The sequence below is a fragment of the Delphinus delphis genome, chromosome 2, assembly GCF_949987515.2.
Source record: "Delphinus delphis chromosome 2, mDelDel1.2, whole genome shotgun sequence".
Lineage (NCBI taxonomy): Eukaryota > Metazoa > Chordata > Mammalia > Artiodactyla > Delphinidae > Delphinus > Delphinus delphis.
This window is the reverse complement of record NC_082684.1, coordinates 58,957,794-58,979,265: the sequence shown is the minus strand read 5'-3', so window position 1 is coordinate 58,979,265 and position 21,472 is coordinate 58,957,794. Positions and strand designations below refer to the sequence as shown.

At 33.8% G+C, this 21,472-nt stretch overlaps 1 non-coding gene across 1 annotated transcript; it reads right to left on the bottom strand.

Moving 5' to 3' along the window:
* Window positions 1-7,158: 7,158 nt before the first annotated feature.
* TRNAG-GCC (transfer RNA glycine (anticodon GCC)) lies at window positions 7,159-7,231 on the bottom strand. The gene has a single exon. It is a non-coding gene; the product is annotated as a tRNA-Gly (tRNA).
* Window positions 7,232-21,472: the final 14,241 nt, after the last annotated feature.

Below are 21,472 nucleotides of genomic sequence, written 5' to 3'. Positions count from 1 at the left end.
GAATTAGGTTTCCAGAGGCATGGCAGAATAACATTCCAGTGAATGGTAGCAGAATGAACAAAATTGCAGAAGCATGAAGAAGCATGGCTTTTTGGGGTTGGAACTTATTTGGGGGTAATTTGCCAGGAGGCGAGGCTGAATAGATAATTGGAAGCAAGTCAATCAACTCATTCTCATCCGCTTCTTTTTTATCCATAAAATAGAGATAACTTCCTGTATTAATCAGGGTTCTCTGAGAAACAGAACTAATAGAGAGTGTGTACGCACTGTGTGCGTGTGTGCGTGTGTGCGTGTGTATGCCGACAGAGAGTTATTTTCAGGAATTGGTTTACATAATTTTGGAGGATACCAAGCCCAAACTCTGTAGGGTAGGCTAGCAGGCTGGAGACCAAGGGAAGAGTGAATGTTGCAGCTCAAGTCTGAAGCCAACCTGGAGGCAAATTCTCTCTTTCTAAGGGGAGCTTTGCCTCTTTTCTCTCCTTTAAAAAATTTTTAAACATCTTTATTGGAGTATAATTGTTTTACAATGGTGTGTTAGTTTCTGCTTTATAACAAACTGAATCAGCTATACATATACATATATCCCCATATCTCTTCCCTCTTGCGTCTCCCTCCCTCCCACCTTCCCTATCCCACCTCTCTAGGTGGTCACAAAGCACCAAGCTGATCTCCCTGTGCTATGTGGCTGCTTCCCACTAGCTATCTATTTTACATTTGGTAGTGTTTATATTGTCCCTGACACTCTCTCACTTTGTCACAGCTTCAATCAATTGGATGAAGTCCACCCGTATTCAGGATAGTAATCTACAGACCAAAGTCTACAGACCATGGCCTAGCCAAGTTCACATAAAGTTAGTCATGATGAATCCACCCCTTGTCAACTTGATACTCATATGCACTTCCTTAAACCATACTTAATATCTAAAGAAAATGACAATATCATACTTCTGTTTAACATGATGCAACTATCCTGTGTACAACTGAAAACACACTAACCGTTTGCACAGCAGAGGATGAAAAGTTCTTGGGTAATGTTTACTCTTCTCCTTGATATCCTGTAATTTAAATAATGTGATGTAAAGTCAGTACATCTTAGGTTATATGGTAAGCGAATAAAAGAGGGAAAAAACAAAGGTATTTACTAGATAGGTAGGTAGACAGACATACACATACACACAAACACAAGCATATTCATAAAAAATAGGGAAGAAATATTCAGGAAAGTAACAGTCCTCATTTCTGTAAGTGGTAACGTGGTCATAGCTGGTATTTATAAACTGCCTTTTCCCATTATTATTATGTATTATCCAATACATTCCATATTCCCTTTACAGTTAGCAAGCACCTCAGATTGTTGTAGTTCTTTACTTGGGATGGGGGTAAGGGTGATCCAAACCTTCATTCCTGAAGGGTCTGGACCTTTAGTAGTCCTGTCTGAATTGGGTTGTTGTAGTCTTCCATTGACTTTAATTACAGGTTATGGTAAAACTAATATCCTAAGTGATCTCCTGTTATTCCAGATATACTCTTCCTTATCTCTATGGTGGAATAGCAGTGCAATTTCCCTTTAGTGGTCAGGATCAATCAGCCCAACCACAGCAGTAACTCCTTTCTTTGCCTGTTGATTCAGAGGCATGAGAAGCCCAAAGTGGCTGGGTAGCAATCTTAACTGCTTATTCAATGGAATCACTGTTGTGTCTCCTGGTGGAAGTATTCCTCCCTTTAGAACTAAGAGCTCTAGGTCAGTAATACATAAAGTCATGGGAATAAGAAGCAACTATTCTGCTAGTGGGTCACTGAGATAATAGTGATTGGTGCCACTTCCATTTCCATCCCTTGATTCCTGGACCTGTGAATCCTAGCTGTGGGAGAAACAGTGCCATATGTTGGACACTGATTCAGAGCACATGCAGTCTCCTGGAGACCTTGCCCCAGGCCTGCAAAATATTGTCACCTAACTGACATAGTAACTGAGTCTTTAAAAGGCTATTCTACCATTCTCAAGCCAGGTGCTTCAGAACGGTGCAGAACATGGTAAGACCAGTGAATTTCAAGAGTATGGGCCCATTGCTGCACTTATTTTTCTGTGAAGTGAGTTCCTTGATCAGAAGCAATGCTGTGTGGAATACCATTACAGTAGATGAGGCATTCTATAAGTCCACAGATGGTAGTTGTGGCAAATGCACTGCATGTAGGAAAATCAAATCCATACCCAGAGTAAATGCCTATTCAAATGAGAAAAAAAAAATCACTTCCATGACAGAAGCTGTACAGTGTAATTAACTGGCTACAAGGTAGCTGGCTGATCACCCCTGGATAAAGGTGCCATATCGAGGGCTTAGTTTGGGCTTCTGCTGCTGTCATATTGGACACTCAGCATTGTCTGTAGCTAGGTTGGCCTTTGAAGTACACATGCTGAGCTCATGGATTACCTCTATCCCTGCCACCATTTTATTAATAGCAGAATATAGCAGCAAATGTATCTTGTTTTAATTATATTCCATATGTGAGAAAAAATATTTATCAAGTTTAATGTTGAACTTTATCACCACTTTCAACATTATGAAGCATACCAATGCCCACCTTTATTTTTTATGATATTAATACTTTCATGAGGTAATATTTGGAAATATTTATCTCATCTGTATAAATCTCACTTTGGCTTACGATGAAAGACTTAGTGTTTCAAATCAAAGCAGTATATTCAAAATGAGTTAATAGTAAGATGTAAAATATCTGGAAAATTCTCGGAAAAAAAGTAAATGCACCAACCAACAAACACAGGCATATTTTGCTTCTTTTCAATAATGAAACATGGGTGGCATATTTATTACAGTTTAAGCACAGCCATCAACAATACTGTTTTCTGTTCAATGTCAAACAAACCTTGATGTGTAAATAACAGGATTATTCCATCTATCAAGTACTGATGTTCTTTTAGTCTTCTAATTATTAGCTTGGAAAGCATAAAAACTTTGGTAATTTTATTATGCATTTTTTATAGTTTAAGATTCATTTTCTATCCATCATATCAAAAAGAGCAAATAATAAATCTTGGTCCTCTTCTATAATTGTAATTTTCTTGCTTCATTACAGTTTTAAAACTGATAAATCAAAGATACCTTCAACAAAAAAAAGATAAGTTTCAATATTTTAAAATTTTCTGGGTAAAAATTTCATTTAATTTGAGGATCCTAGAAGGAGTCATACATATTTTACCTGTAGGTTTTACTATTAAACTTTTAGAATTCATAGTAAAAATAAACAAAAATGACATGACCTAGGTATCTGATGTAGTAAATCCATGGTATTCTGAAGTGCAGAAACCAGGACATGTTAAACACAGTTACTTCTGCTGCTGTGTTAAGATGATGTAGAGTAATGGGTGGTGATGGCTTGTTCTAATGACAGAGAAGTTTAGATTGTGACATGATATAGGATCAATACAGTTCTGTTTGCTTATTATATTAGATTTCAACCAAGAGAAAATCCCTTTTGCTATTTTATTCTTTATTTTGATTGACTTGCCCTAATTTTATTCAGAGGCGCTATTATATTGTTCTTAGCTACATCAGGAAGTAAAATAGACAAAATTTCCTTCCTTTCTGAGGCTTCTATACCAGTGAGGAAACATAAGTAAAAATATATATTACAAGTACATAAATTTTGTAGGATATTAGAAAGCAAAGTGCTATGGGGAAAAGTAGAGCAGGCTAAGGGCTAAGAATTTGGGGTATATGGAGGAGGGTGGTTTGAGTAGACTTGGTTGAGAAGGTAGCATTTGATTACAGGCCAGTATTTGTATTGAAAATTCCTTTTGTTGACTTAAAATATGACCTCAGTCATAATCAGGTTTATCACATGTCTATGAAGTAAAAATGAATCTATAATCTTAGAAACAATTCCTCTTAAGCAGGGTGTTTCATAATGACTTTAACAATTATTTTCCTTGTTGGCATTTAATAAACACTAAAATTTAGTTTCAAATATCTAGTATATTTTGAGAATTATTTCTATTTTTTAGGAGAAAAATTGACTACATTGATAGAGTAAGTATTATGGGAAAGCTGCAGCATTTTAGCGAACTTCCAAGGTCCTGAAGCTTCCTCAATGGTTGTCTGAGTCAAGGCCATACCAATGATATCAGATTCTTTTATTTTGCGTGTGTACATGTGTGTCTGTGTCTGTGTATTTATTTTTGTTTTCTTAAGTGAAATCTCCTTTTAATGATACATGATGAAAATGAGGCTCTTGTCTCTGGATTTCTACTAGTTACAATTTTTCAGGTTTAATTTGAAATAAATGTTAAAATATACTTCACAAATATTAATTTATTTTTAATGACACTGGGAGAAGTGAAAATGGCTTTTAATCTTTAAACGAAATGAGGGCTCAGGCCAGCAAATTGAAAAAAGTGAGCAAAATATTCACTTTCAGTTCTGAATTATTTATTTTAAATTATCACTTTGAAGAAATACATAAGATGTAGTTCTATATTCCCATTCATTTTATGCTATATTTATTTGGTATTAAAAGTAATTTATATCAGGTATTTTCATGGATAATCCAAGTATCAGTGAGCACTGATACCAAAATAAACTATAAAAAGTGAATTGGAAAATGGAATATAGAAAAATATATTCTTTTTTTTTTTAGTTAGGCACTATAGGAATCAAAGATGAGCCAGATGAATGTGGGTGAGTGGAGGAGGAAAGTAGAAGGTGTTTTAGGTACATGTAGCATCTCTGCAAAAATACTGAGGAAAATAGCATGTTACATTCAGCATGTATCAATAATTTGATATGTCTGGAACATAGGATTTTAAAGGGAGAGGATCAAAAGGAGATGTTGAAAAGCTATGTAGAAACTCCATAATTATATAAAAATTACATATAAAAATATATGTATATATATTTATTTATCTACATAAATAAATGTATATATGTTTTTCAGAGACTATTTTAAACTTTTTTATTTTAGTTTTTTTTTTTTAGTTTTGAGGGATAATTGACATGCATCACTGTATAAGTTTAAGGTGTATAGCATGATGGTTTGAGTCACTCATAGTGTGAAATGATTACCACAGTAGGTTTAGTTAACATTCATCATCTCATATAGATACAATAAAAAGAGAAAAAAATTTTTCATTGTAATGAGAACTCTTGGGATCTACTCTCTTAGCAACTTTTCTGGATGTCATACAGTGGTGTTAACCATAGTCAACATGTTGTACATCTCTAGTACTTATTTATTTTATAACTGGAAGATTGTGCCTTTTGACCACCTTCCTCCAATTTCCCTATCCTCCACCCACTACCTCTGGTAAGCACAAATCTGATCTATTTTTCTATAAGTTGGATGTGTATGTGTGTTATTATTCCACATGTAAGTGAGATCATACAATATTTGTTTCTTTCTGACATTTCATTCAGCATAATCCCTTTAAGGTCCATCCATGTTATCACAAATGGTAGGATTTCCCCCTTTTTTTTTTAATGGCTGACTAATATTCTTTTGTGTATATATACACCACGTCTTTATCCATTCATCCACTGATGGACACTTAGGTTGTTTCCATGTCTTGGCTATTGTAAATAATGCTGCTATGAACATGAAGGTTCCACTATGTTTTCGAGTTTTTGTTTTCATTTCCTTTAGATATACTCTCAGAAGTAGAATTGCTGGATTATATGGTAGTTCTATATTTATTTTTTGGGGAACCTCCATAATGCTTTCCACAGTGGCTGTACCAATTTATAATCCCTTCAATAGTGCATAAAGATTCCCTTTTCTACATATCCTCACCAGCATTTATTATCTCTTATCTTTTTGATGATGGCCATTCTAACAGGCATGAGATGATATCTCATTTTGGTTTTAATTTGCATTTTCCTAATGACTAGTGATGATGAGCATCTTTTCATGTATAGACATACCTCGCTTTCCTGTGCTTTGTTTTGTTGGGCTTCTCAGTTATTGTATTCCTTACAAATTGAAAGTTGTGGCAACAGTGCATTGAGTAACTCTACTGGCACCATTCTTCCAACAGCAGTTGTTCACTTTGTGTCTCTATGTCACATTTTGGTAATTCCCGCATATATTTCAAACTTTTTCATTATTATTATACTTGTTGTGGTGATATGATCAGTGATCATTGATTCTACTGTTGCAAAAAGATTATGACTCATTGAAGGCTCAGATAATGGATAGCAGTTTTTAGCGATGAAGTATTTTTTAATTAAGGTATGTACATTGTTTTTTTATACATAATGCTACTGTACACTTAATTACAGTATAGTGTGAACATAACTTTTATATATGCACTGAAAACCCAAAAAATTTGTATGACATACTTTGTGATATTTGCTTTTATTGTGGTGGTCTGGAACCAAACCCCCAATATCTCCATGGTATGCTTGTGCCTGTAGGCCATTTGTGTATCTTCTTTGAAAAAAATGTCCACTCACTTTTCCTTTGCCTAATTTTTAATTGGATTATTTGATTTTTTGCTATTATATATTTATTATTAACCCCTTATCAGATAGAAAGTTTGCAAAATATTTTTTCCCATTTCATAGGTAGTCTTTTCATTTTGTTGATGGTTTCTTTTGCTGTGCAAAAGCTTTTTAGTTTGATGTAGTCTCACTTTTTTATTTTGTTACTTATGCTTTAGGTGTAATTTCCAAAAAATTATTACCAAAGCCCATGTCAAGGAGCTTTATTCTAATGCTTTCTCCTGGGAGTTTAATGTTTTACATTTAAGTCTTTAATCCGTTTCAAGTTAATTTTTATGAGTGGTGTAAAATAGGTGTCAAGTTTCATTCTTTTACATGTGACTATCCAGTTTTCCCAGCACCATTTATTGAACAGACTGTCTTTTCTCAACTGTTGAATATTAGTCGATCATATACACTTGAGTTTATTTCTGGGCTGTTGATTTGTTGATCTATTTGTTTTTATGCCAGTACTATACTGTTTGAATTATTATAACTTTATAATATAGCTTGAAATCAGGAAATGTGTTACCTCCTGCTTTCTTCTATCTTGGGATTTCTTTGGCTATTCAGGGTCTTTGTGGTTTCACATAAACTTTTAGAGTGTTTTTTCTTTTTCTTTTTTTTTTTTTTTGGTCACACCATGTGGCATGTGGTATCTTAGTTCCCTGACCAGGGATCAAACCTGTGCCCCCTGCATTGGCAGTGCAGAGTCTTAACCACTGGACCACCAGGGAATTCCCTGGAGTGGTTTTTCTATTTCTGTAAAAATTACCATTGGAATATTGATAGTTGCCTCGAATCTATAGATATCTTTTGGTAGCATTGACATTTTAACATTTAATTCTTCCAATTCATGAACACATGATACCTTTCCATTTATTAGTGCCTTCTTTGATTTCTTTTATCAATGTCTTGTTTTCAGAGTTGAGATCTTTCACTTTCTTGGTTAAAGTTACTCCTAAGTATTTTACTGTTCTTGAAGCTATTGTAAATGTGATCATTTCTTTTTTTTTAAGGAATTTTTTTGTTGGTGTGTGGAAACACTGTGAATTTTGTATGTTAATTTTATATCCTACAATTTTACAGAATTCATTGATTAGTTTTAACAATTTCTTTGGTTCAGTCTCTAGGATTTTTAAAATATATAAAGTCCATGTAATCTGAAAGTAGAGTTAACTCTACTTCTTCTTTCCCAATTCTGATGCCTTTTATTTCTTTTTCTTGCCTGATTGCTCTAGGTAGGGCTTCCAGTACTACGTTGAATAGGTATGGTGAGAGGAACACCCTTGTCTTGTTCCTGATTTTCGAGGAAAGGCTTTCAACCTTTCACCATTGAGTATGATATTAGCTGTGGGTTTGTCATATATGTCCTTTACTATATTGAGATATGTTCTTTTTATGCCTAATTTTTAAATGTTTTAATCATGAATGGATGTTGAATTTTGTCGAATACTTTTTCTTTGTCTATTGAGATGATGAAATCATTTTTATTCTTTCATTCTTTTAATGCAATATATCACATTGATTGATTGCGTATGTTGAACCATCAGCATCCCAGGAATAAATCTCATTTAATCATGATGAATAATACTTTTAATGTGATGCTGAATTTGGTTTGCTAGGATTTTGTTGAGATTTTTTTCATCTATATTCATCAGGGATATTGGCCTATAGTTTTATTTTCTAGTATTGTCCTTATCTGACTGTGTTATCAGAATAATGCTGGCCTTGTAAAATAAGTTTGGGCATGTTCCCTCCTCTTCAAGTTTTTGGAAGATTTTGAGAAGGATTGGTATTAATCCTTTAAATGTTTGGTAAAATTCACTAATGAAACCATCTGGTGCTGGGCTTTTATTCATTGAGAGATTTTTGATTACTGGCTCAATCTATTTACTAGTAATTAGGCTACTCAGATTTTCTCTTTTTTATTGATTCAGCCTTTGTAGGTTGTATGTTTCAAAGAAGTCGTCCAGTTTGTTGGTGTATAATTTTTCATGGTAGCCTCTTATTTTCTTTGTATTTCTGTGATATCAGTTGTAATGTTCTCTTTTTCATTATACTTTTGTTGATTTCAGTCTTCTCTTTTTTTTCCCCCTTGTTTAGTGTAGCTAAGGTTTGTCAATTTTGTTTATCTCTTAGTTTGGTTAATATTTTTTATTGTTTTTCTATTCTTTATTTTATTTATTTCTGCCCTAATCTTATTATTTACTTCCCTCTGCTAACTTTGGGCTCAATTTGTTCTTTTTTTCCTAGTTCCTTAAGGTGTAGACTTAGATTATTTCCTTGCTTCTTAATGTAGGCATTTATTGCCATGAACTTTCCTCTTACAACTGTTTTTGCTGAATGCCATAAGTTCTGGTATGTTGTATTTCCATTTCTGTTTGTGTCAAGAAACTTTTTAATTTCCCCTTTAATTTTTTCTTTTTTGTATTCATTAGTAGTTCAAAAGAATGTTGCTTAATTTTACAGTTTTCCTTTTGCTATTTTCTAGTTTTATGGCATTGTGATAAGAGGAGATACTTGGTATGCTTTCAGTCTTCTTGATTTGCTAAGACTTGTTTTGTGGCCTGACATTTGGTCTATGCTAGAAAATGTTCCATGTGTACTTGAGAACAATATGTATTCCGTTGTTGCTGGATACAATGTTCTATATGTCTATTAGGTTCATTTGGTCTACAGTATTGTTCAAGTCTGCTGTTTCTTTATTGTCTTTGTCTGGATAACTTATCCATTCTTGAGAGTGGGTTATTAAAATCCCCAACTATTAGTGTATTGCTGTTTATTTCTCCTTTGAGCTGTGTTATTTTTTTCTTTATGTATTTAGGTGCTCCAATGTTTGGTGCTTAGATATTTACAACTGTTATGTTTTCTGTATGGATTGACTCCTTTATCATTATACAATGACCTTCTTTGTCTTTTTTTACTATTTTTCATTTAAAGTCAGATATAAGTATAGCTACCCTGCTTTTTGTTGTTGTTATCATTTACCTAAAATGTCTTTTTCCATCCCTTCCTTGTAGGTTTGTGTGTCTTTAAAGTTAAAGTCTGTGTCTGGTAGGCAGCATATTTTTGGATCCTGCTTTTTTTTATCCATTCAGCCTTTCTTTGTCTTTTGATTGGAGAATTTAATCCATTTATGTTTGATGTAATTATTGGTAAACAGTGATTTACAATTGTCATTTTGTTCATTGTTTTCTAGTTGTTTTGAGATCCATTATTCCTTGTTTCTTATGCTGCTGTCTTTTTTTGTGTTTTGATGTCTTTTGGTATCAGTATACTTTGACTTCTTTATCATGTTCTTTTATGTAATAGCCATAAGGTTTTCCCTTGTGGTTACCATGAGGGTTACATGAAATTTCTTAAAATTGTAACACCCAATTTTAAGCTGATAACAACTTAAGTTCAACAGCATTCCTAAAGTTTAAACTTTTACTTCTCCTTACATTTTATGTTATTGCTGGTACAATTTATGTATTTTAATATTGTGTAACTAACAACAGATTATTGCAGTTACGGTTATTTTTATAACATTTATTTTTTAACTTTTAAACTGGAGTCATAAAAGTATTATGCACCACTAATAACATATTACAGAATCTAACTTTAACAGTATATTTACCATTACCTGTGAATTTTGTGTTAACTTTTTATGTTTTTATGATGTTAATTAATGTCCTTTTACTTCCACTTAAAGAACTCCCTTTAGCATTTCTTGTAAGTCAAGTCTAGTGATAATGATTTCTCTCCAGCTTTTGTTTGTTCAGGAAATTCTTTATCCCTTCTTTATCTCTGAGTATAGAATTTTTGGTTAACAGTTTTTTTTTTCCAATATATGAATATGTCATTCCATTTTCTCCTGGTCTGGAAAGTTTATGTTGAGAAATCTGACAATAGTCTTATGGGGATTCCCTTGTATGTAACATCTCTCTCTCTCTCTCTCTTTTTTTTTCTTTCTCCTCTTGCTTCTTTTTAAGTTTCCTTCTTTGTCTTTGACTTTTAACAATTTAATAATAATGTCTTGGTATAGCCCTATTCAGGTTCAACCTATTTGGTGTCCTTTAGGGCTCAGTGACCTGGATTTTTTTTGCGGGGGCCACATAGCATGACATGTGGAATCTTAGTTCCCCAACCAGGGATCAAACCTGTGCCCCCTACAGTGAAAGAATGGAGTCTTAACCACTGGACCACCAGGGAAGTCCCTGGATCTGGATTTTTAACTTAAAGTCTATTTTGTCTGATAGTAATATAGCTACCCCTGTTTTTTATTGGTTACTATTTTCTTAAATTGCCTTATTTTTTTAGTTTAAGTTTTATTTAAACTAACTCTATAAGAGAAGAAAAGTCTATTTCTCTTCCCAAGTTTTGGAAGTTTCCAGCCATTATTGCTTTAAATATACTTTCTGTACCTTTCTCTTTCTCTTCTCCTTCTGGAATTTGCATAATGTGAATACTGTTTATTTTCATTGTGTTTCATGAATCCTGCAGCTTTTCTTTACTTTTTTTTTTCTTTTTGTCCCTCTGACCAGAAAATTTAAATGTCTTATTCTCCAGGTCACTGATTCCTTCTTCTGCATGGTTGAGTCTACTTTTGAAAGTCTCTATTGAATTATTCAGTAATTATATTTTTCAACTCTAAGATTTCTGATTGGTTTTAGTTTATGGTTTCTATTTTTTTGTCGAATTTCTCATTTGTTCATGCATTATTTTTCTAATTTTGCTTAGTTGTCTGTATGTTTTTGTAGTTCACCAAACATCCTTGAGAAGATTATTTTGAATTCTTTGCCTGACAGTTCATAGGTCTCCATTTCTTTAGGGTGAGTATTGGAGCTTTATTAATTTCCTGTGGTGATATCATAGTTACCTGAGTTTTCATTGTCCTTGATTCCTTACCTTGGTATCTACACATTTGGGTAATCAGGTTCCTCTTTACAACTTTATAGGACTGCTTTGACAGAGACAGATCTTCACCAGTCAGCTCCATTCGGGTTTCTGTGTGTGTCTGCTGATAACGTCCTTGGGCATGTGGAGCCTACCATTATGATCTACTTTTGATGAAGCAACTGTTTGAGTTCTGAGTATCATACAGAGTATTTTCACTGCCATAAAATTCTTCCACTCTCCGTTTCTTCATCCCTCCCCACCCCATAGCCCTTGGCAAGTACTGATGTTTTTACTGTTTTTACAGATTTGCGTTTTCCAGAATGTCATAGAATTGCAATCATACAGTATGTTGCCTTTTCAGATTGGCTTCTTTCCCTTAGTAATATGCATTTAAAGTTCCTCAATATCTTTTCATAGATTAATAGCTCAGTTTCTTTTTGGCACTGAATAATATTCCATCATCTGGATGTACTATAGTTAATTTATCCATTGACCTACTGAAGGACATCTTAGTTGCTTCCAAGTTTTGGTAATTGTGAATAAAGCAACTGTAAACATCTGTTATTCTACCTAGAACACTCTTCCATAGCTATCTTCATGGAACTCTCCCTCTCCTCTTGCAATCCTTTTCTTAAATGTCAAACATTTCATTAACCCTATCTTGACTACTCCATTTAAATTGCAAACTGCGCATGCTCAATCACTCCCAATCCCCATATTATGTTTTATTTTTTTTCAGAGCATTTACTGCCTACTATCCTATATCATTTACACATTGTGTGCTTTTTGTCTATCTCCAACCACTAGAGTAAGCTCCACAGAGATATGGGAACATGGCTTTTTGTCTGTTTTGTTCACTGTTTTGTCCCCAAAATCTATCCCAGTACTGGGAATATGTTAGTAGTTCAATAACTAACTTTTGAATTAGTGAATGAACAAAATGCTATCTTCCTGCTGAGCTTGAAGCCAATATCAGCCACAAAATATTGGCATAAATCTACTCATTTATTAAGACCCTGGATTCCTTTTTAGCTATCATTATTAGAGATAGGCAAATTATCTAATGGTGTTGCTCAGACATTTAATGGTGTATATATTAATCCAAAGAGACTTATTATTCTTAATTCTAAATAAAATGTGGTTCTTTTTCATAAAATAGTTTAAATTATTTTTCTTTATTTAAAATGTAAACTAGCAAATATATATTTCAATATTAGCTTTGTCACAAAAATTATAGTTCAACTGTTTTATATATACATAATATATTTTTACACTTTGAAAATAACTCCAGTGTTTATTGGTAGAATGTCATGTTTTGGATGCAACAAATTATGTTTGTACCACAACCAATTCAAAGTACATTAATTTAGTAAGAACATGGCATTTCTCATCATGCCAAGATATACCAAAGTTGCATTCATATTTTCACTACAAAAATTTTTGTTTGGACATTTTAACTGACTTTACAATAGTAGTTATCATGGAGTCTATTATTTTAACTTTTAGAAAAATGAACTTCCAAAGTTTTGATTCTAATGAGTAAAATGATCAACTTATTCATGGAATTATCTTAAAAGATCAATTTTTTTTTTTTTTTTTTTTTTGCTGTACGCGGGCCTCTCACTGTTGTGGCCTCTCCCGCTGCGGAGCACAGGCTCCGGACGCGCAGGCCACGCGGCCATGGCTCACGGGCCCAGCCGCTCCGCGGCATGTGGGATCCTCCCGGTTCGGGGCACGAACCCGTGTCCCCTGCATCGGCAGGCGGACTCCCAACCACTGCGCCACCAGGGAAGCCCCAAAAGATCAATTTTTTGAAGCATCATATGAAATTTGTAAATAAGTTGCATCATTTATTCATTTATGGATGCTTCTTTGTTTTGGGAAAACACCTTCTACTCTCCTCAACTGTCAATACTCAACTCACAGAATACTTCACTTTAGACAATATTCATCACCAAATATGTATAGAATTTCCCCCACACCAAGTAATTCTGCCATATCAGATAGGTGTCTTACAATTTAATTTATTCTGACACTATCTACGTAAGGATAGTGTAAGATCCCATGGGTTAAGGGCTCAAGATGCACCCCATCCCCACTCTACTTTAGATGCCAACCTCAAGCCCAGGTCGTAACCTGTGCTTTTGACTAGCAGGCTACAAATTGGAGGGTCCCATGACCCCCTATTCAGGTTCAGTCATTTGCTAGAGTGGCTTACAGAATTTAGGAAAATTGTTTCCTTATTAGATTACCAGTTTATCATAAAGGACATTACTCAGGAAAAGCCAGATGGAAGAGATACATAGGGCAAACTATGGGGAATGGATGCAGAGCTTCCATACCCTCTCTAGGAGTCTCACCATCCCAGCACCTTCTTGTGTTTACCAATCAGAAAGCTCTCTGAATACCTTTAGTAAGTGTTCTTAATGGAGGCTTTATGACATAGGTTATGATTGATTAAGTCATTGGTCTTTGCTGATTAACTCAACCTCCAGTCAGTTTCCCCTACATGGAGGTTGGAGGGTGGGGATGAAAGTTCCAACCCTCTAATCATCTGATTGGTTCTTCTTATAACCAGCCCCCTATCCTTAGGAGCTTAGCAGATGTCACCTCATTAACAAACTCAGGTGTTGTTGAAAGGGCCTTGATATGAATAACAAAAGATTCTCCTTTCATCTTTATTGCGTATATTATAGGAAAAGATGCTCCTGTCATTCTTATCATTTAGGAAATTACAGTGGTTTTAGGAGCTCTGAGCAGGAGCTGGGGGTAGAAACCAAATACATATTTCTTACTGTCATAACCTGATTCCTTTATTTTAGAAGATAACTCTCTGTTAACCTCAAATCTCATTCACTTGGTTATGGTCTGTTTTACATGTGGGTCACTAGGTTAATTTTTCTCTCCTACACCTATACTCTGGAATAACTGTTCAGCCACAATCATGGCTTTAAGTCTGCCTTTTTGAGCTCAGAGAAAGAGTTCCCATTTCCTATTCAAACTAATATTTGTGCCCATCTTTTTTTAAAACATCTTTATTGGAGTAAAATTGCTTTAAAATGTTGTGTTAATTTCTGTTTATAACAAAGTGAACCAGCTATACATATACATATATCCCCATATCTCCTCCCTCTTGCATCTCCCTCCCACCCTCCTTATCCCATCCCTCTAGGTGGTCACAAAGCACTGAGCTGATCACCCTGTGCTATGTGGCTGCTTCCCACTAGCTATCTGTTTTACATTTGGTAGTGTGTATATGTCAATGCAACTCTCTCACTTTGTCCCATATTACCCTTCCCACTCCCCGTGTCCTCAAGTCCATTCTCTACGTCTGTGTCTTTATTCCGGTACTGCCTCTATGTTCATCAGAACCTTTTTTTTTACATTCCATATATGTTTGTTAGCATATGATATTTGTTCTTCTCTTTCTGACTTACTTCATGCTGTATGACAGACTCTAAGTCCATCCACCTCACTAAAAATAATTCAATTTCATTTATTTTTGTGGCTAAGTAATATTCCACTGTATATATGTGCCACATCTTCTTTATGCATTCATCTGTCAATGGACACTTAGGTTGCTTCCATGTCCTAGCTATTGTAAATAGAGCTGCAGTGAACATTGGGGTGCATGTTGCTTTTTGAATTATGGTTTTCTCAGGGTATATGCCCAGTAGGGGGATTGCTGGGTCATATGGTAGTTCTATTTTTGGTTTTTAAAGGAATCTCCATTCTGTTCTCCACAGTGGCTGTATCAATTTACATTCCCACCAACAGTGCAAGAGGGTTCCCTTTTCTCCACACCCTCTCCAGCATTTATTGTTTGTAGATTTTTTAATGATGGCCATTCTGACCAGTGTGAGGTGGTACCTCATTGTGGTTTTGACTTGCATTTCTCTAATGATTAGTGATGTTGAGCATCCTTTCATGTGTTTGTTGGCCATCTGTATATATTCTTCGGAGAAATGCCTGCTTAGGTCTTCTGCCCATTTTTGGATTGGGTTGTTTGTTTATTTCATATTGAGCTGCATGAGCTCAATAGCTAGAGAATGCCTCCACTACTGTTTACATTAACATATCATATTTTAATTAAAATGTGTGGTGCTTTAAAAAGAATCTCAACATATTTCTAAGGAATGGAATCAAAAAGAACATCATATATATATATATATATATATATATATATATATAAAACTGATTCATTTTACTGTACAGCAGAAACTAACACACCATTGTAAATCAACTATACTCCAATAAAATTTTTTTTAAAAAAAGAGCATCTTATGTGTACAGTTAAACTGATGGATGAAGTTAAGCTAAATATTAAAAACAGAGGGTCTTTTTTATGTTCTGCAAAGGAAATACCCTTCTAAATATCATGTTCTAAGAAGGGATCACATTGTAACTTAAAAAATATTCTAAAATAAATTATGACAGAACACAACATATTAAAAGCATATGATGAGTTGAAGCTGTGCTTCAAAAAAATTTGAAGAATTAAATGCATACATTAGAAAAAAATTAAAATGCATTAATATTTGTCTCAAAAAAGGATAAGCAAATTCAACATCATAAAAGATGGAAGAAATTATAAAAATTAGAGTTGACATTAATGATATAAAAGAAAATAATACCAAAAAAGAATGTTGTTTCTTCAAAAAGGCATACACTTACCTAATGAAGGAAAATTGAGAAAAGATAAAGGAGAAAAAACCCTTAAAGTGATAAAAAGGGGATATCAGTACAAATTAAAATGACCATAAATGGGTATCATAAGTAAATTTATATCAGTAAATTTGAAAATTTAGGTGAAATGTCCACTTCTATATAAATACTGTCAGAAGGAAAGATAGAATATCTGAACAATACAAGAAAGTGAAAATTGGAGAGATTACAGAAATTGAATATATTATTAAAAACTTTTCCTCAAGGAGATTTCAGGCACATACAATGTCACAGGGACTCCTTTCAAATATTTAAGGACTAAATAATGTTAAACACAGAAACACTTAAATAGAATAGAAAATGAGAAAACATTGCCTAATTTAATATATAAGCTCAATACAATTCTGACAACAAAAGCTGAAAGGGATTTAAAAAATGGGGGAGAAAATTAAAGGCCAGTCTCAATCCTGAATATAAATGCAAAAATTCTAAACAAAATATTGTCAAATCAAATCTGACAGTGTATAAAATGTATAATCAAACATACATATACACATAAACACACACACATATAACACAAACCAAATTAGATTTTTGCAAGAAAAGAAGTTTTCTTCAAAATTAGAAAATACATCAAAGCAAAGTAACTAAATTAAGATTAAGATACAGATAAAATACAGGCATACCTCAGAGTTATTGTGGATTCAGTTCCAGACCACTGCTATAACGTGAATACCACCTTAAAGTGAGTCACAAACAAAGTTATGTTTACTCTATACTGTAGTTTATTAAGTATGAAATAGCATTATGTTTAAAAAAACAGTGTAATATTATAATTAAAAATACTTTATTGCTAAAATTGCTGTCATCTGAGCCTTCAGTGAGTTATAAACTTTCTGTGGGTGCAGGGTCTTGCCTCCGTGTTGGTGGCTGCTGACTGATCTGAGTGGTGGTTGCTGAAGGTTGGGGTGGCTGTGGCAGTTTCTTAAAATAAGACAACAATGATGATTGCCGCATCAGTTGACTCTTCCTTTCACCAAAGATTTCTCTGTAGCCTGCAGTGTGGTTTGATAGTATTTTACCCACAGGAGGACATTCAAAATTGGAGTCAATCTTCTCAAATCCTTTCACTGTTTTATTAACTAAGTTTATGTAATCCTAAACTCTAAATCCTTTGTTGTCATTTTAACAGTCTTCAGAGCAGCTTCACTAGGAGTAGATTCTATCTCAAAAAAACCACTCTCTTGTTTCATCCATAAGAATCAACCCCTCAACTATTAAAGTTTTATCATGAGATTGCAGCAATTCAGTCACATCTCCAGGATCTAGTTCTCATGCTCTTTCTAACATATCTACAGTTGTTTTCTCCACTGAAGTCTTGAACCCTTCCTTGTTATCCATGAGGGTTAGAATCAACTTTTTCCAAACCCCTGTTAATGTTGCCACTGTTACTTCAGCCCATTAATCATATATGTTCTTAATGATATCTAGAATGGTAAATCCTTTCCAGAAGGTTTTCAATTTACTTTGCCTAGATCCATCAGAGAATCACCATCTATGACAGCTATAGCCTATGAAATGTATTTCTTAAATAATAAGACTTGAAAGTTGAAATTACTCCAGATCTATGGGCTGCAGAATGGATGTTGTGTTAGTAGGCAGGAAAACAACATGAATCTCATTGTACATCGCCGTCAGAGCTCTTGGGTGACAAGGTGCCATTGTCAATGAGCAGTGACATTAAAAAAATCTTTCAAAGCAGTAGGTCTCAATAGTATGCTTAAAATATTCAGTAAACCATGTTGTAAACAAATGTGCTGTTCTCTAGGTTTGTTGTTTAATTTATAGAGCACAGGCTGTAGATTTAGCATAATTTTCAGATTTTTGGAATGGTAAATGCTCATTGACTTCAACTTAAAGTCCCCAGCTGCGTTAGCCCCTAACAAGAGTAAACCTGTCCTTTGAAACTTTGAAACCAGACATTGACTTCTCTTCTCTAGCTATGAAAGTTCTCGATGGCATCTTCTTCCAATAAAAGACTGTTTCATCTACATTGAAAATTTATTGTGTAGTGTAGCCACTTTCATTAATGATATAAACTAGATGTTCTGGATAACTTACTGCAGCTTCTACATCAGCCCTTGCTGCTTCACCTTGCACTTTTATGTTGTGGAGATGACTTCTTTCCTTAAACCTCATGAACTGAGCCCTGCTAGCTTCAGACTTTTCTTCTGCAGCTTCCTCACCTTTCTCATCCTTCCTAGTATGGATTAGAGTTAGGGCCTTGCTCTGGATTAGACTTTGGTTTAAGCGAATGCTGTGGCTGTGTGATCTTCTGTCCAGACCACTGTAACTTCCTCCATATCAGCAATAAGGCTGGTTTGCTTTCTTATCACTCCTGTGTTCGCTGGAGTAGCACTTTTAATTTCCCTCAATAACTTCTCCTTTGCATTGACAACTTGGCTAACTGTTTGGCTCAAGAGACCTTGCTTCTGGCCTGTTTTGGCTTACAACATGCCTTCTTCACTAAGCTTAAGCATTTCTACCTTTTGATTTAAAGTGAGTGATGTGTGGGACTCTTTTGTTTTTCACTTGAACACTTAGAGGTCATTGTAAGGTTATTAATTGGCCTAATGTTAATATTGTTTGTTTCAGGAATAGGGAGGCCCAAGGAAAAGGTGAGAGATGGGGCAATGACCGATTGGAGGAGCAGTCAGAACATACACAAAACTTTTTGGTTAAGTTTGTTTTCTTATATGGGCACAGTTTATGGCATCTCAAAATAATTACAGTAGTAACATCAAAGATCACTGATGACAGGTCACCATAACAAGTACAATAATAAAAAAAGTTTTAAATATTGCAAGAATTACCAAAATGTAAGACAGACACTAAGTGAAAATGTTGTGAAAATGCTGCTGATAGGCTTGCTTGATGCAGTGTTGTCACAAATCTTCAATTTGTAAAAAACACAGTATTTGTGAAGTGCAATAAAGTTCCATGCAGTAAAACAAGGTATGCCTGTATTCCAAATAACTATGGGAATAGATGCAGAAAAATGATTAATAAATTTCACATCTAATTGTGATTAAAACTACTAACTATGTAGAAGTTAGAGAGAAAATTCTTCCTCTGATTAAGGATATCTGTAAAATGTAAATAGCAAATATCTTACTTAAGAAGAAATGTTCAAAGACAAGTGTACCCTCTAACAACACTACTGTTCCTCACACTGCATATTCTAATCAGTGAGGAGGCAAAAATAAAGAACCCAAATTTAAAGACTTAAAGTTTTCAAAAAAATTTTTTCTACAAGTAGCAGATGAAATCATTTTTATGTAAAAATATTAAAGGAATAAGCAGTTAACTTATTAGAATTAAGTGATTTTTAGCATGTTTTCTCAATGCAGGTTAAATAGAAAAATATTTTGTGTGTACAGATAAATATTTATAATGAAATAAAAAGTAAAGTTACCATTTATAACATCAAATGCACAGAGCTTCAATTAATAAGTCAAACAAAATATGTGCAATACCTCTACACAGAAACTATCAATGAAGTTTCATAAAAAAAAATTAAAAATTTTAACTAAGTGTGAGAAGATCCTTGTTCATGAATTTGTAAATTCGATATTGTAAAGCTATCAATTCTTACCAGTGATCTATGGATTCACCTTGGTAGGAATTAAATCTCAGTAGAGTGTGTGTGAGTATTTGTAAAATACCACGATGTTTCCAAAAATTTATAGAGATGCAAAAAGTCAAAAATAGAATTGGTATGGCCCTTTTGGCCCTTTTGAAGAAGGTGGAAACATTTTCTGAGAAATTGATTATCAAGATTTATTTTAAAGACATTAAAAGGCTATAGTAGGAAGGTAGCTTTTTATAGTACAAGAATACACACATAGAAAATTGGAACTAATTAGACAATCCAGAAACAGAGCCATGCATATATGAAAATTTGATTTAAAACAAAAAACTTTGTATTAAACCATGCTAGGCAAATTAGATATCCATATGCAAACTGATGAAATCTGATCACTGCTATATATCACACAGGAAAGAAAAAGCTAGATGCAAAACACAAAATAATATTCTATAAGTTACAAAAGGAGACTATTTTTAGGATTTGGGAGTCTGACAATTTTTGTTTTATTTTCTTAAAGTGATTGGACTACATTAAAATTAAAAACTTTCATTCATTGAAAGAAACTATTAAGAGAATGAAAATGCAAGATATAGATAAGGAGAAGATATAAGATATATCTTAAAATGTAAATGTAAAATGTAAGATATATAACAGGCAATGAGCTCATTTCTTGACTCTATAGAGAATCTTCACAATATGATAAAAGAACAATATTACAAAAGAAAAATAGGCAATAAATATGAAAAGTTATTTCATAAAAGAATATATGAAATGTCCAATAAAAATATGAAAAAGTATTCAACCTTATTAGTAACTATGGGAGTTTTATTAAAATCATTATGATACACAGTAAAACATCCATCAAAATGTCTAAGATTAAATACACTATAATACCTTGTTGTATTAAAGATAGAAACAAATGGAAATCTTTTCACATGCCTTGTAGTAAATTGACACAGACATTTTGAAAACTGGCATTATCTGCTGAGGTTGAGCACAAAAATTCCCTGTCACACACCAATTGCACTCATATTTATATACCCAATATAAATCCATGTTTATGCATATAATAAGATGGATACAAGAATGTTCACAGTCACATTATTTATAGTGGTCCTGTATTAGTTTGCTAGGGCTGCTATAACAAGTGCCACAATCTGGATGGTTTAAACAACAGAAATAATTGTCTCATGTCTGAAGGTTAAAACTCCAAGATCTCAAGGTGTTGGCAATATTGCATCCTTCTGAGGGCTCCGAGAGAAAATCTCTCCTATGCCTCTTGCCAGGGTTCTGGTGGTTTTCTGGCAATCTTTGACTTATACAAGTATCACCCAGATTGCTGCCTTCATCTTCACATGGGTTTTATCCTGTGGGTGTATCTGTCTCCAATTTTCCAGTTTTTATAAAGGCAGCAGTCATATTAGATTAGGGACCTTCTTAATGACCTTATTTTAACTTGATTACCTCTGTAAAGACCTTATTGTTAGATAAAATCACATTCTGATGTATTGGGGTTAGGACTTCAACATATGAATTTTGAGGGAACACAATTCAACCCATAAGAAGTCCCAAACCAGAAACATCCCAAATATCCAAGAATATTAGAGTGATAATTAAGTTGTGGTATATCATACAGTGGAATAACAAAACAACAATGAAAATTGATAAAACATCACTCTATGTAACAACTGTATGTCACAAACATATTTAGCAAAAGAAGGCAGACACAAAAATATACATACTTAATAAATATTGCTAGATAAGTTTCCTAAAAAAACAG